Genomic DNA, 16,298 nt, shown 5'->3' with positions numbered 1-16,298 from the left:
AGCAGAGAGAGAGAGGGAGAGAGAATCCCAAGCATCTGCCTGCTGTCAGTGCAGAGCCTGATGCGGGGCCTGAACTCAAGAACTGTGAGAAAGAAAAAAAAAAAAAAAAAAACTGTGAGATCATGACCTGAACCAGAAACCAAGAGTTGGAGACTGAACCAACTGAGCCACCCAGGTGCCCCAGTTCTTTATGGGTTTTGGATACTAACTTTATCCGATACGTCATTTGCAAATATTTCCTCCCATTCCATAGGTTGCCTTTTAGTTTTGTTGATTGTTTCCTTCCCTATGCAGAAGCCTTCTATCTTCATGCGTTCTGCAACATATCTTTGAGTAAAGTCTCACATCTTCTCTCCCCAACCCCTTCTAGGAATTTCTCCTGACAGGCACATGGTTGTGATGACAGGTGTAGCTGTATGACCCCACAGCCCTGCAGCCCTAACGTGTACCCCACCGCGTGGGCACGGCATTCTAACGGGCGACCACACCCCTCCCTGTTGTGGGTGTTGGTATAATTGCACGTCTGTGTTACATGTTTATCTCTGTAACGGAATATTTTACCCAGAAAGCTTTGTGCCGTATCTCAGTTATTTTGGGGGCCGTGGATTTACAGTAGGTCATAAAACAGAGTCCAAGGCTACCAGGCTTTGATGACCCTTGGTTCATTTTAATGGCACTAAGGAGCCCCACGGGGGGACATAAGGCACCTCTGCCCAAGCAGCAGCCCATAGGTCAAAGTTCAGTGGAAGTGACCCTAGGGCCTTTGCCTGTGAATTGCAAGAAGCTGCATGAACTCAGACTTTTTCTAAGAAGCAGACTTCGTGCGGGGAGAGGGGGACGTTTTCTTTAAATTGTCACAAGTTCTCTGGGGGAGAACAGCTTTATAGATGAGATTAGTATTAAGAGAATTATTTACAGAGACTGTGGAGAAACCATTTCTGCTGATTAAGGGCACATCTAAAAGAAGTGAAGAAAAATGAAAAACCTAAATCGCCATGCTGGGGCAAGGACAGGGACAGTCCCTCCACCGTGTCATCTCTTAAAATCCACACCCAAACGCAGGGGAGGGAGGTGAGTGGAGCCCAACCACAGGCTGCCAGCCCAGCAAGGCCCCCTCAGCATTCATGTCTTCCCTGGCCCTTCCGTGCAAATGCACGCTAATCCCTGGGGTCTGGCTAAAGCGAAGGTTCAGGTTCAGCAGGTCGAGGTGGGGCTGAGACTGTCCATCTTTAACCAGCACCCAAGGATGCCCGAAGTTGCTGGTCCCTGAACCACACTGAGTGGCCGTTGATTTTACCCAGTCGCTGGGAGTGGCTTCCCAAGCTCCTTGGTTTGGAGCATTCAAGACTTTAGAATCACCAGGGGAGATTTTTCAAAACCCAGTACCTAGGCCGCATCCCAGACTCAACCAGAATCCTCACACGGGAGGCCCAGGCATCAGGACGTTCTCACACGTCCCAGGTCCTCCGATGTGCACCTCACTTAGATGCTCCCTTCGTCTGGGCTGGGCAGGAGGAGCAGGAAGCCTGATCAACGCACCAGAGAGCCCCACCATTTAGGGTCCCGGAAGCTCGCAGGAAGGGTGGCTTGCCCAAAGGGCAGAGTTAACAGATCCCAGCAAATCAGGGCATCCAACGCAAGGGCGGCACTGAGGAGCCTGGTGTTTTTCCCGGCACACGGAGGGTGGAAGTCAGAACAAAGGCCACCCCTGGGGAAAGTATAGGCTGAGAAGGGACGGGGCTAACGGGGGAGGCCCGGGTACTGGCGAGATAGCATATGTCTCCACTGAGGTTACGCATCCATAACACTCGTCAAGCTGGACGTGTAAGATGTGTGTACTCCATATACTTTCTGGCTGTAGGTTAAACTTGAAGAAAAAAAAAAACGTTAAAAGCCAAGAGAGATAAATCTATATACCAAGTAAGATGGCTGAGGGGCGCCTGGGTGGCCCCGTCGGTGGAGCGTCCGACTTCGGCTCAGGTCGTGATCTCACGGTCCGTGGGTTCGGGCCCTGAATTCAGCAGCCTGGAGCCGGCTTCGGATTCTGTGTCTCCCTCTGTCTGTGCCCCTCCCCCGCTCATGCTCTGTCTCTCCAAAAAATGAATAAGTGTTAAAAAAGATTAAAAAAAAAATAAAACAAACTCAAATCGATACTGAACCGTAAAAATCAGAAGTATTGACTATCAAATCCTTTTTTTTTTCTTTTTAATTTAAAAACTGTGTTTTGGAGGAGGGAACTCAGGGAGGGGCTGGTCATCCACGTGATGACAGAGGAAGCTGGTCTCAGAGACACGGAGGGTCTGGCACCCACTTGTCTTGGCAGCTCCTGCCCTGCAAGAGGCTCGGAGCAGGGGTGAGTGTCAGGTGTGGGAGAGCAGGTCTCCGGGAGCTCTCGCTGGAGAAGCAGGTGCAGCTGAGGACAAAGAGCCCAGCGTTGCTCAGGGCACCAAGGGTGGTCCGATTGTTAGCACAGGTGCACCTCGCACCGCCCGCCCCCCCCAACCCTGCCTCTCCTCCCCGAGTGTCGCGCCTGGGAACAAGTCTGACTCATTCACGAGACGTGATTCGTAAAACGCGCTTCCCAAGTCGGATGGAGAGGCGGGGACAGAAGTTCATACCGAGGTGTAAGTGACTGTCTCCAGGCCCCTTCCCCAAGCCAGAATTGCTGCAGACCTCTGGGAGGAGAGAGCTTTGAGGCTGGGAAGGGGTGGCCAGGACCCTCCAAAGCAGGAAGAGTGGGCCCCAGGCCAGTCACCGCCCACTTTGACGCTGCAGCACACGGAGGAAACTCTGGGTCAACGTTGCTGTTGTTACTGTCACGGAAGGTGTCAGTGAATTTGTGCGTCCTCGCAAGCGTGGAGTCCCTTTCTCTGGGTGCTGAGGGCGTGTCGGCAGATTCTGCATGTGGCCCGGGCCACTGCACCCAAAGTAGAGAGACGGACAGTCAGCACGGGTCCTGCGGAGGCCGAGCCCAGACCTGCGGGGAGACGTGAGGGCGGAGGCAGCCCCTCCTCCGGACAGCGTGACACTTGGGTGCCCCAGGACGGGCCGGTGAGCAGCATCCGGTGACTCGGGATGGCTGTCCTGCGCTGTGGGAATCCCCGAGACCCCTTCTCGCCCCCACGCCCCCTCCCCTGGGGTGCCACGGGTGGCCGAGTGTATCTACCGCCCTCCGGAACTGGGGCATGACCACAGGCGGGTTTGGGGACCCACTGGACCCGCTTACGACACATCTGAGCTACCACCCCGCTAACCCCCTGCCCCCCGTAAGCCCCTCCTGGGACTGGTGGGCTCCCGTGGTATTGTGGGCCTCCTGGATTAATGTCCGTTCGAAGCCAGTGTCCGAGGATCCGCCAAGAGACCTGATTGCCCTCTTTCCCCCATGCAGTTGCCTCCGTCAATGGCTGCTCTTGTCCCCATCCAGCCCTGCCCTTCTGAGCTGTGTCCTCACACGGTGGGCCGTTCTCACCTTCAGAGAGGGTTGTATCATCTGCTGTTCAAACCTGGGAACTTCTGAGTGTACGTGGGACAGCAGCCACAACTCGGGACAGACAGAGCGGGACGTGTGGCCGCCATCACCCATGCATGGACAGCAGCCAGAAGCGTCTGGGTGACTCATAGCGCTGCAGGTGTTGGGTCTCGGCCCCACCCCCACCCCCCCCCCACCAGTCTTGTCCTACATCTGTAGCCCAGACAAGCAGGCTTTCCTCCGCCCACTGTGCCTCTGAGCTGCCGTACAGGCAGGTTCCTCCTTACCTGCCTTCCCTTCCCACCTGGCTGCCTCTGAACCCACAGCCCAAGAGTAGCTGGGGCCTCTCTACGGTGATGTCTCTATCCTGTCGCCCTCACCACACTGTGGTTTGTCATTTCTGCTGGACGGCGGAGACAGGGCCACCCCCTACGTGGTCCCCACTGGTGTCTGCCGTGGGCATACGGCAGACGACCAAAGATACTCGTCGAACGAGCGTGGGAATCTCTCTGGATGCCTCCGACAGGGGAGGAAAGTAGCCGCCAATCCGCCGGGACTCTCGGCGAGCCGATGCAGCTTGGTGACGCTTTCGCGCACCGTGTCCTGATGTGAAAGACAGCCATCCCGTGGAGAAACATGGAAAGTCTAGAGCAACGTGGACAGCTCAGTAGTTGTCCCAGCCGTGAGCGGCCCCAGACTCTTGCCACGCGCAGCCCCATGGCCTCTCTTGAAGGGGGAAGTGCGGAGAGGGAGGGACCGCCTGGGACCTGGTCTCTGTGGGCAAAGCGCACCAGGCGGCACGGGCAGGGCAGCCGAGGCCGGGCGACACGGCGCCTTTGCGAGGACCGTCAGGGCAGCGCCACCCTCTGGGCAGGCCCGGCGCCGCACCGGGGTGTGCGGTTTGGTGAGCTGCCTGGGGGCGGGCGGGACCGCCACCAGCCCCCTCGCCAAGGGCAGTGGCTCAGGGAGCAAACCGCACGGCTGCCCACGGCTGCCCCGGGAGGTGCCACGGACAGCGTGCAGCCCAGGGGAGCCCTCGCTCTGACCTCGGGTTCCGCGTGGAACCCCCTTCCCCCTTTCCTGCCCCGAGCCCTAGGTTACGGGAGCAAACCATGGTGATGCCCGCAGGACGGCTGCATTCAGAACAGTCCCTACTCCCCGCTGCCCGATGTCACACCAATGCTATTTCCTTTCATTATAAATAGGAATCTCACTCAGGGGTACGGCCTCGTACCCCCTCGGCCGCTTTGTACTTTAATCAGAGCTTTCCTGCCGAACATGTTTATCTTCCAGCAGAGAGGTGCTAATTTTATCTTGCAGGAGTGGATATCTGCTTACGTCCCTTCTACCTTGGAGGAAGATAACCGAACGCGCATTATGTCATCTAAATACAGCATCCTTGGAGATCAAAAGGCATAATGTATACATCTGCCAAAGTTGATGGAGCGGCCATTGGTGGACTTTTCCGCCGGGTCGTATGCGATTCATTGATAGGCATGCTTCGCGTTTCTGTGAAAGAAACTCCCAAGCTCTCTGTTTGTGCCAGTTGATTTCAGTGATATTGAGAGGTTTTGAAATCAGAGTCCAAAATAGATGCGCCCTCTCACCCCTCTGTGTAAGCCCTCACCACAGGAAATGGCACAGGTTCAAATTTTCATAATGGAAGCGCCGTGGGACTAGATAAGGCGAATGTCCCTTACGGTGACGTTTCAATGTTTAAAATAGAGTCAAAATGATCCATAGCCAAACTCCACCTGAGCGTATTTTTGTCTTTGGACGCGAGTCCCGCCTCTGGTTCTAGTGCCCGGTCCTCACTTTCTTGGCTCCCATTTTGTTGTGAGCGTGCACATGCCAACACACACACACACACACACACACATTTGAACTAAATGGCCGCAAAAGTAGACGTACTCTTCCGCGACGCATTGTCCCCTGACGTTTCGTCTAGTGTAGTCTAGCCAGAGATCTCATCCTTTGCTTCTCGAAGTGTGGTCCCTGCACCAGCAGCAGCAGCATCCCCTGAGAGGTACTAATATGGAACCCAGGACCCACCAGCCTGCGAAACCATGGTCTGCAGGGTCATCAATTGGACGAGCTCCCAGGCAATGCACACTGATGGCCGAGAAGCTCCGGGCCGGTCTGGTCTGTTTCCTTTTCTGAAGCTCTGTCTCTTCTTGTGAGTCGATCGCCCTTCTCTAAATGGACCAACACATTCTTCTGTGCTCCGTGACCCAGGGTTAATTAACCTACTTGGGGACCCTGGAGCCAGCATTCTTTGGGCTTCACGTGGCTTTGTTGGGAGAAGAAATTGATGTTTGCCTACAACTGTGTGCTCAGGAGATGCCCCAGATGGGTCTTCGAGATGCAGAAAGATGAAGGCAGATGGTTGCCTCTTGACGTAATGGTGCTGCCTAACAGCCAACCACAAAACCTCAGTGTCCTAAGGACAGTAAATTTTTCTTTGCTCATGTATCTTGAGCTGGGCAGCGCCGCCGATCTGGGCTGGGTTTGCTCACATGTCTGGGGCTGGTAGGCTGTGGCTGATCTGGGCTGGCCGCAACCGGGACAAATGGGAAGTCAACTCGGCTGCATTGTGTCTCACGTCTAGCTGGCCAGCTCAGGCACGTCCTCATGGCGTGGCAAAGACACAGGAAAGCACATCCCAGTGCGGGAGCTCATAGCGAGCCCCTACTTCCCTTGTGTGGCTAATGTCCCACTGGCCAAAGCAAGTCACACAGATGAGGCCAACATCAAGGGGCGGGACGGTTCTCCCAGCCCGCAGTGGGAGAGCCCTTCACAGTCACATGCACAGGCATGGATGTAAGGAGGGGTGAACGACTGGGACCACGGTGTGCCACCCTAGCTGTGTGACACTTCCAGATACTCAGATGGCTGGGAGACAGTGTTCTAGCTCACAGTACCGGTGAGAGGCTTGGATTAGATGGGGTAGCTCCAGCAGATGGCGGGGTGCCTGCACACAGGGCGTGCTCTGTAAATGGCCGCCATGACTTTAATGGCGGTAACAACTAAGGATGATGGCAGGTCTCATATTCCAGCCCCAGGGGCCTGACTCTGCCTGTTCTTCAACTCTACAGAGAACAGATAAGTCTGTGCTCTGTGTTTGGGGGCAGAGAGAGTTGGAGTGTGTGTGTGTGTGTGTGTGTGTGTGTGTGTGTGTGTGTGTGGCCAGATTACCCAACTCTTGCTTTAGTTGCCCGTAATGAGGTTGAGGCTGGAGCAAACCCTGATTGCATTATGCAGACACATTTCCCCACTAATAACCACACTCATAGCTCTTGCCCAGCACCCAGCCTTGATATCTGCAGCTGCCCCTGGAAGGATCTCAACTCTCCCTACACCTCCCACTAAGATGAAAATGTGGCCATTATTTTAAGAGCCCAGTAGACATTTCCATTAGCCTGAGGGTAACATGAATACACATTTTTATGCCTTGGGGCAGATTTTTTGAAACCGATCTTATTGAGGCAAATTTTATTTACAACAGAATGCGTCCATCTCAAGTTTTGACCAATACACACACACTGCAACCATAACCGTGACGAAGATATAGTTTGCTTCATCCATTTCTGTCACCACTCAAATACCGCTGCCCTTCCCAATAAATCCTCCTACCTCAGGCAACCACTCATCTGATGTTTACAGCTATGGGTTACTTGCACCTGTCCTAGAACTTGATTTCCATGGAATCATGCAGGATTTACTCTTCTGTGCCTCGCGTCCTCCACACAGAATAATATTTTAAGCTTCGTCGATCTTGTTTCTTATGTCAGAAACTTGATCCTTTTTATTATTGAGTTGTGTTCCACCATACAGGTTTACCACTGTGTGTCCATTAACCTGTTGATGAACTTTAGGGCTTTACGCAGTTTTGGCCGCTTAAATAAAACTGCTCTGATCATTTGCATGCTAGTCTTTTTGTGAACATGTGCTTAATTTCTCTCGGGAAGAATTCCTAGGAACTTAATCGCTATGTCTTTCAGGAAGTGTATGTTCCACTTTATTAGAAACTGCAAGCTGCCTTTCCAAGTGACTGTCCATTTTATACACCCACCAACAATATGACAGGGTTCCAGTTGCTACTTATCTTCGTCAACACTTGGTAGTGTCAGTGTTTTAATTTTAGCCATTGTGGTGGGTGTGTGATGTTGCCACACTATAGTTTTGATCTCCATTTCCCGATGACTAATGATGTGGATCGTCTCGTGCGTCTCGTGCGTCCATTAGACATTCTCCTTCTTGGTGAAGGGTCTCAGTCCTTTGTAAAATTGTGTCGATCGTCTTTTTAATATCATGTTGTAAGAGTTCTTATGTATTCTGGTTACAAGCCAATATCTAAGTATGCATACTGTAACCATTTCCCTCCATCTGATGCTTGCTTTTCCATCTTTAATAGTATTTTTTAAAGAACAAATATTTTTTATTTTGAATTTCAATTTATCACTTTTTTTATTAGTGTGTTTTCTATCATGTCTAAGAAATCTTTGCCTGCCCTAAGTTTGTGAAGGTTAGAAGCTTCGTAGTTTCAGCTCTTGCATTTAGATCTTTGATACATTAAAAAAAATTTTTTTTAATGTTTATTTGAGACAGAGACAGAGCATGAGCGGGGGAGGGGCAGAGAGAGAGGGAGACACAGAATCCGAAGCGGGCTCCAGGCTCCGAGCTGTCAGCACAGAGCCCGATGCGGGGCTCAAACTCACAGACCGCGAGATCATGACCTGAGCCGAAGTCGGATGCTTAACCGACTGAGCCACCCAGGCGCCCCTAGATCTTTGATACATTTTAAATTGATGTTTGTATATGGTGTGAGGTAGGGATCAGGGTTGTTTGTTTTTTCTTCTCCATTCGACGATCGAGTTGGTCTTCACCAGGTTCAGTAAATTCCCTCCTTATTGGCTGAGTATTGAATTGTGTCAAAAGCTTTTTCTGCACCACGTCACACACTGAAATACTAATAAACATGAACTGCAGAAATAGGTAATAATCACCAGGACTATATAATTAGGGATGGCAAGAGGACTCATTCCTTCCCTGGCTCTATTGCCCTAACAGCAAAAGGCACGTGTCAGCTGGTGGCCCAGCAGCTACTTGCAAATCTTTTTCCTTATCTATCCAGGCAATCACTTTTCCAGCCTTTCCTACAGAGAACACACGACCCAGTTTGGGTCAATGAGCCATGAAAGAAAGAATGTTATAAGACTCCTGGAAAAGAGTTTTTCTCCCTGATAAAAGGGGTGAGGTTGCTTCTCTTTCTACCTGTCTTTGGAAGCAATCCTACAATGGTACGATCCCTAAATAAACATCTGCCACCTGTGACTATGCTAGAAGGTCAGGAAGATTTCAGAGATGCTACCCAGAGTCCTGACATCACTAGGAAACCCATTCTACCGTAGGATGGAGAACCCCAGACGTCTTATTTGGGTAGATAATTTATTTATTGGGTGTGCCAAATCATTTGGTATTTTAATATTTACTTAATACAGGTTTCTCCTCCAACCCCTAAATCCCATTCTGGTCTGGAATGAATCTTCTCTAGAATGAAGCAGCTGTGTATTTTCATTACCAATTCTTTCCAAACATGAGAATCAGAGGAAAGACTGATTCCACAAGGTAAAAGCCAGGGGATGGGACCTGCAGAGCATTGTGGAAAGACTGCTCAGCCTGGAAGTTGCAAGCCTGAGTTCTAAGGCTGCCAGCCTCCCCAGCACTTCCAGGCTTCCTTCATTTTCACAGTGTCTCATGCTCCTTCCCTTGTTCAAGACTTCCCTCTGCCTGAAATACTCATGTCTAACCACGCTTTCCTTTGTCTGGCCAGTCCTACTCATTCTTCAGGTCTCAGTTTAAAGATTACTTCCTTAGAGGGTACTTCCCGATCCCCCAGGATCCTCTCTCCTAGGACGCTGAATTTTTTCTCATAACAATGACCCCAATTGAAATTAAATACATGATTTGCTCTAACCTGTCTCCTCCACTGGAATGTAAGCTCTCTGAAGAGGGGGATCTGATCTGTTTGTTGGTGCCCTACTATGGTGCTTAGCACATCAGAAATCTTCAGTATGTATCTGATTGGTTGAATGATGGATGGATGGATGGATGGATGGATGTGGGTGGGTGGGTGGATGCATAGTTGGATGGGTAGGTGGGGGATGAATGGGTAGGGAAATGGATGGAGGGAGGGGTAGATGGATGGGTAGGTAGATGGATAGGTGGATGAGTGGAAGGAAGGAAGGAAGGAGGGAAGGAAGGAAGGAAGGAAGGAAGGAAGGAAAGATGGGTGGGTGGATAACTGCATGGATGAATGAATGGATGGACAGATGGGTGGATGGGTAGGTGAATGAATGGATAGGTGGGTGGATGGAGGGAGGGAGGGAGGGATGGAGAGACGGATGGATGGATGGATGGATGGATGGATGGATGGATGGATTGAATTGCATTAGCGCCAGCTTGCTGCATGACCTTAGGCAAGTCATTTCCCTTCTAGGCTGTAGTTTTCTCATCTGTCACATAAGGAGTTTGAACTGAGTGGGTTCTAAGAGTCCATCCACCACCAACTCTTCATCAGATTCACTCCAGATGCTCAGATGTGGCTTTTTAAAATTGGCCCTCCCCCCATCTATCCATTTACGTTCCACCACTGCTGGTGACCCTGCAATTGTTCCAGAAGCTCATTCCAAAGAAGGATCCCATGGAAGACAGCTGGAGCTGGTCCCCTTGACTACCCCCAAGATGCTGGGTGCACTGGTTTACAGACATGGGAGGGCTGCAGTGCCTGGCAGTTTCGCCATGATGCCAAGTCCCCAGTCCCCTTGTTCTGTGATGGGAAGGCAGGAGTTTCGGTGGGTCGGTGGTAATCGTCAGAGGCGGCCGTACCTATTTGCTTCCATTCCAGCACATGTGGTCATCATCACTCACACGGTGGATAAGAAGAGCCCTCTTTGCAGATGAAGGATCTCAACCAGTGCAATTTCCTGCAACGCCTATTCGGGCTTTTACATCTACATGGCAGGTGCTGCAGGGGTTTAATCCTGAGCACCTGGCTGCACATGGAAAGCTCTTCTCGCATCCACAGCCTGCACACTGCGTATTAAACCCCTGACACACACCCTCACTATCACCCCCAGTGGGATCAGAGGCTAAGGAAATCCCATCACATTTACTTTACCCTTTTTGTTCATGTCCTCAGGGCAGAGTCACTGGCTCGTCCGCCATCCCCCCCGCCCCCCTCCCAACAGCAGGAATCATGACAAGAGGTGACCAGTTACTGAACCTAGTGTCAGGAGCACCTGCTAGGGCTATTTAGTGCTCTCTCTCTCTCTCTCTCTCTCTCTGTGTCTCACAATTCTTGATTATGTATTCTCGTCTCCATTTGAGAGAGGGAGAAACTGAGGCTCAGAAGCATGCTCACACCCTGGCCCAACGTCACACAAGCGAGAGTGGTGGGTCTGAGATTCAAACCCAGGTCTAAGCCTCGGAGGCAGAGCATGTGTTCTACTCCTGGCCGCCTGTCCAGTAATAAGGCAGGGGGCTAGACAAGGTGGCGGGGGCTAGACAAGGTGTCAGTCATGGAATCAGAACCGGGAAAGCAGGCTGCCCAACAGCTTTGCCTGCGGTGGGGCTGGGGGGAGGCAGGGATGAGCAATGAGACACTCATGGGGACCTCCTCTGGGCTCACAACCATCCGTCCCAGAAACCCTCAACTGGAAACCAGTGCCCCCCGCCCGAGATTGCCATATAGCTCTCTGAAATAGGGATAAAGCAATTTTTTAATAAATGAAAAGGGGATGTGTAATAGAAGGAGATTGGAGAGGTCCGGAAATAGGATGCTCAGAACAGCTGCCACGCGTCGGGGCAGAAGCTAAGAAAATCTCCAAGACGCCGCCTTGGAGCGTCGATGTTGCTTAGATGACCGCTCCGTGCAACCTTATCCACCTGTGAGAAAGATAACCTCCCACAGACGCCCTCTACTGGTCTTAAGTATATTACTTGCAGCTGACAGCATTCCTAACTGACACACGACTTAGGCCACAAACCACCTGTGACACACCCAGTCCCTTCAGTGGCTCTTGGTGGGGGAAGGGGGGAGAGCTAGCTCCTTGGCCTACATTCAGAGACCCCTGCACCCAAACCTCCCAACTCCCCTGCCACAGATCGTCTTGGGCAAGCCACCCGATATCCTTTGCCTCTCTCCTGCAAAACCCCACCGCAAATTCCAACTCATGCATTGTGAGGGGATCCTTATCCAGTAGGAATAATAGCCACCGTCTGTTCTCTAGCTGCATTCCCGAATTAAAAACAACCAAAAAAAAAAAAAATCGGGGAGGGTTGGCCTCCCCACATTCCCAGCTCAATAAATACAATCAAATGATGGCAGATGAAAATCAAACAGCCAAGCATTCCATCTGAATCGGGAATCTGCAGCCCAGATCCTCCTGGGTAAAGCATGCCCCATCACCACATCATTACCCAACCCTGCCATTAGGGAAGGCAAACCCGTACTTACAATCACAATGAACGTAATATGTAACCAGGAGGCAGCCTGCTTCCAGGAAACGTGGCTGAGCCCGCCCCATCCCCCAGCTGCCCTGCCCGCCTCCTTCCATCACCCGTTCCTGGTTCTGTGCTCAGCAGAGGTCCCCGTGACATCAGACACCTAACATCTCTGTGTCCCTCCTGTGTCCTTCTGCCTCCTGCTGTGACAGACGCTGTCTCTCTCCCTCGGGGCATTTTCCTCTTGTCTGATGCTAACGCGTGCCTTTCTGATTGCGCTGCCGTCGGTCGGATTGCAAGTCAAGATCTCAGGGCCAAAATGCACCTTGTGGGCCCCGGTGAGGGGCACAGGGGCAGCAAGCATCTTCCGTTTGCCTTAAAGGAGCACGAGTTAGGGCAGCAGCCTGGAGGGGCAGGTCCCCACCCTGTGTGTGTGCCCGCTGGTCCGTGCTCCTAGGCGAACCTGGAGATCGCACAACAGTGCACACGTGGATACAGTGTACGAAGCATTGTTTTTATAGCAAAGCCCTGGGAACAACCCAGCTATTCAGTTATACAGAACTGTCACATTGATCAATTGGCAACGAAGCAAAGGGCGCCGCCATTAAGAAGCATCTTCGTGCGGAAGAGTTAACGCCAAGAGACATTACTAATAATCCATAGACGTGGATGAAACATGCTGAGTGAAGCAAGCAATGAGCGCCTCATACTGAGCGCCTGTGCACACATCCTTGCAATGGTCACAGCGACCCTCTATGACGCACCGAGGCTCCAAGCCGCCCAGCTGGTCAATACCAGATCTGGGATTCCACACCAGGAAGTCCGGCTTTTTGGCTGTATGCTGGAACACGTCAGAACGGTCGTCGGCAGAAAACGGGGCAGGCGGAGAGGACGAGAGGGAATAAACCGGCAAGCCGATCAGGTGGCCTTGCAACCCTCTTTGTGAGAGGTCCAAGGAAGGGAGGGCAGAAAGGAAGCCGAACGCAGGGGCAGGTATAGGTACAGATACAGGCAGAGGCGTGTGTACAGATACAGGTACGGAGAGAGGCAGGGTACAGACGTGCGTGTGTACAGATACGCACAGTGTGACACAGCTGAGACTCTGGCGTGCCCCTGCTTCCTACGCGGATACGCCGTCCCTGGGATCCTGTGTCTCCCACCCGCCCGCTCCCTTACCCTGGTCACAGCTGACTTATTCAGGGCTTAGCACTTAGCCCATAGGAAAAATAATCCACAAGCTGGCCAGAGATCTCTAACCTCAAAAATGCTCGCAAAGGTTATTTGATTCACACAGGCTCCAGAGAATTTGAGCGAGCGACACGGAAGGGATTCTCCAGCGAAGGTAGCCCTGTGACGGAGAGAGGGCCGTGCGGACGGGAGGCCGTGGGGCGGTCCAGGGGACGAGCTGTGCGCCTCCCACGGCGGCTGCGACATGGGCCGAACAGGGACAGAACAGGGCTGTGGGGCTGTGCAGACAGGGGAAGAAGAAAATCTCGCAGGGCCCGGCGTTCCCCCGGAAGGCGGCCTGGACTTCTCGCTGCATGGCAGTGGGGGGTGAAGGCAAAAGCTCCAGACAGATGTCTTCAGACCTCCGTGTGTACTCCACTCTGTGCGTCGATTTCCCCATGGGGCCCCCAAGCATTCGTAGCTCCAGACGTCGGTCGGTCCCTGGTCTACGCCTCCCACGTGCTGGGCTTCTGCTCCTGCTTGGCAGACCCCTTCCCGTTGGCCGTGAGGCCTCGGGCGGGGGTCACCCGGACTGGCCGCCCCCACCGTGAGCAGGGACAGAGCTGTCCCACGGCTCTCTCAGCTGTGTCTCCCGTGAGCCTCTCAGCGCCCTCCTGCCACCACCATTGACGTGCCCTTAAAACGGTTAATTACGACGACTTTGTAACTCTGAGAGGCCAACTTGGCTACGGACGCCATGTGCCTATTTCTCTCCTTTCTCTTCAATTCCTGGGGGTGGGAGGGACCTGAACTTGACCTTGAAAACACAAAACACTTCGCAGTATTGACAACTTGTCTCCGTCAACCAGTTAGCACTGGGATGGTGTTCCCGAGGGAACGCGGAACTCGGCGCACGAAGCCGTTAAGCTAAACCGTGAGCCTGGGAGCCAGGGCTCGGGGCCGCTCCGTCGCTCCGCGGCCCTGTGTGGTCCGGGGGCCACTCGCTTGTGACCCCGATGCCTCTGTTTCCCAGAAGTATAAATACCGATGTCCTTTCCTGCTTGAGGCTTTTCTTCCCCCGGAAACTCAAGTGTTGAACTAAAAATATTTGCTCAAATGTGAAAATGAAACCGTAGAAAGTCCCATGCATACAGGATGTCTGGATTCTCTCTTCCTGTGTGTGTATTGTAGAGTCCAAGAGGCAGTGACTATAGCTGGAGGATAAGGGTTCTAATCCAGCCCACAGATGAACAAACAGCGGCTTCACCCAAGCCTCTTGACCTCCCTGGGCCCCAGTTTTCCATGTGTACAAAGAATGCTGGCCCAGATTAGCGGTTCTCGACCTTGGTGGTACATTCGAGTCATCTGGGAAGATTTTTTTTTCAGTGCAGATGCCTACACCCCACCGTGGATCCATTAAGTCTGAATTTCTGGGTGTAGGGCCTGGGCCTTGGAATTTAAAAAAAAAAAAAAAAAAAAAAAAATTCCTCAAGTGATTCCCAGTATGCCGCCAGGATTGAGAGCCTCTGAACTGGGTTCATGGTTTTAAAACTATTTTTAATCAGATTCGTTTCTTTAAACAAACACACTAGAGGCCCCGTGCGTACAGCAAATCACATGCAGTTGTTCTGTTTGAGGCCGGAGAGCAGAGAGGGGTCCAAAGTTCTGCCCACCCAGCCTCTCCTCCTTCCGCCTCCCGACCCCGGAACCAGCCCCTGGGACCCCTTGCAGCCCTGGAGGCCCCCTCCGGGCCCTGGAACCCGAATGTTCTGCCGAGCACGGTGCAAAAACTGCTGGAGACTAGACAGTTTCCAAGACCGTTTAAAGAACTAACGTTCTGCGTTCGTGTGAGAACAGTCACCATCTAGAGCAGGTATCTGGTTCATAAATATCGTCACACACCCATTAGCTCAGTGAAACCGAGTTTCCGCCCTAGATCGTGTCTGGTTGTAGAACCCGGGGCCGACGCTGGACAGTCGGGAAACTCGTCCAGCCGTGACTTCCCCGGGCGCTCTCGCCAGCCGGGGGGCTGCCCGGGCCCATCCCTCTCAGAGACCCAAGGGGAGAGAGAGGCCCACATGATCTAGTTCACACGACCGCGGGCAAGGAACAGCGGCTCTGGAAGGGACCCTGGAACCACCCAGCTGGCACGTGGGGGCAAGTGCAGGGGTGTTCACGGGGGGAGCCCGTTTTCCAGACTGAATGTGGAACTTGTGTCCGAAGTCGGACCCCCCCCTCAGGAGGTCCCAGTTCTAGGCCCGAAGTATTTAAAACAAACTTCCCTTTGCTCTGCAAGTTCAGAAACACGAAGGTGCGAATACAGTCCCGTGGGAGCAGGGCCAGAGTCCCCAGAAGAACAGTGTCACGCAGAGGGAGAGCAACGCGGGACCATGACAACATGGACAGCGAGAAATGTCAGCATCGCCATCAGAGCCCCCGGCCAGGATCAGGGAGTGGCTCCTGAGGCACCTGCCCCGCCAGCGACGTTTAAGGTGCCACTAAAAAACTCAGCACTCAAATAAGAAACACTTCAGTGCCAGATTTCAAACAATTCCGCGAGGAAAAAATATGAACGTCGCAAACGGAAGATCAATACTGGGATTTTCTCATTGCCGCGGCCCCCAACACGGCTCAGGTTGGTGAGGACAGAATCCTTTGGATGGAAACGAAGAAATCCTCATTTGGCCTATTGTTAATGACGGTTTCAGGAAAGAAAACCAAAACTATGCCATCCAGTGGTTATGATTACGGAGGGCTCATCGCGGTCCAGACACTTTACCAGTATTCTCTGCATTTACTTCTCACAACCGTTCTGAAAAGAAATTAACCATTTTACAGATGAAGAAGCTGGGGCCTCAATAGATAGTAATTTATCCAAGTGTGAAAGAAGGAAGTGGGGAACCCCAGAAAACCCTCTGCAGAACTCACCAGGGAGGAGGCCTGCAGATCAGACAAAAACGTAGTCATCAGGCCAAGGTTTCCACCTGATCCCCGACCAGGGGTAACTGGACACTGAGACCACCAAGGCCTCCTGGGCCTTGTTTAAGTTTAATTGTGCTTATGATAACTTTATAAGGACAGGATACGTGTTTTTACTGTTTTGCATTTGGGCAGGTCACTCTTGCTTGGCAAGTCCGTTGGCTCAGCTCGAAAGCAG

The sequence above is a fragment of the Panthera pardus genome, unplaced genomic scaffold (assembly GCF_024362965.1).
Source record: "Panthera pardus isolate Hobbes unplaced genomic scaffold, ASM2436296v1 HiC_scaffold_19, whole genome shotgun sequence".
Lineage (NCBI taxonomy): Eukaryota > Metazoa > Chordata > Mammalia > Carnivora > Felidae > Panthera > Panthera pardus.
Note: the sequence above shows the minus strand (reverse complement) of the source record.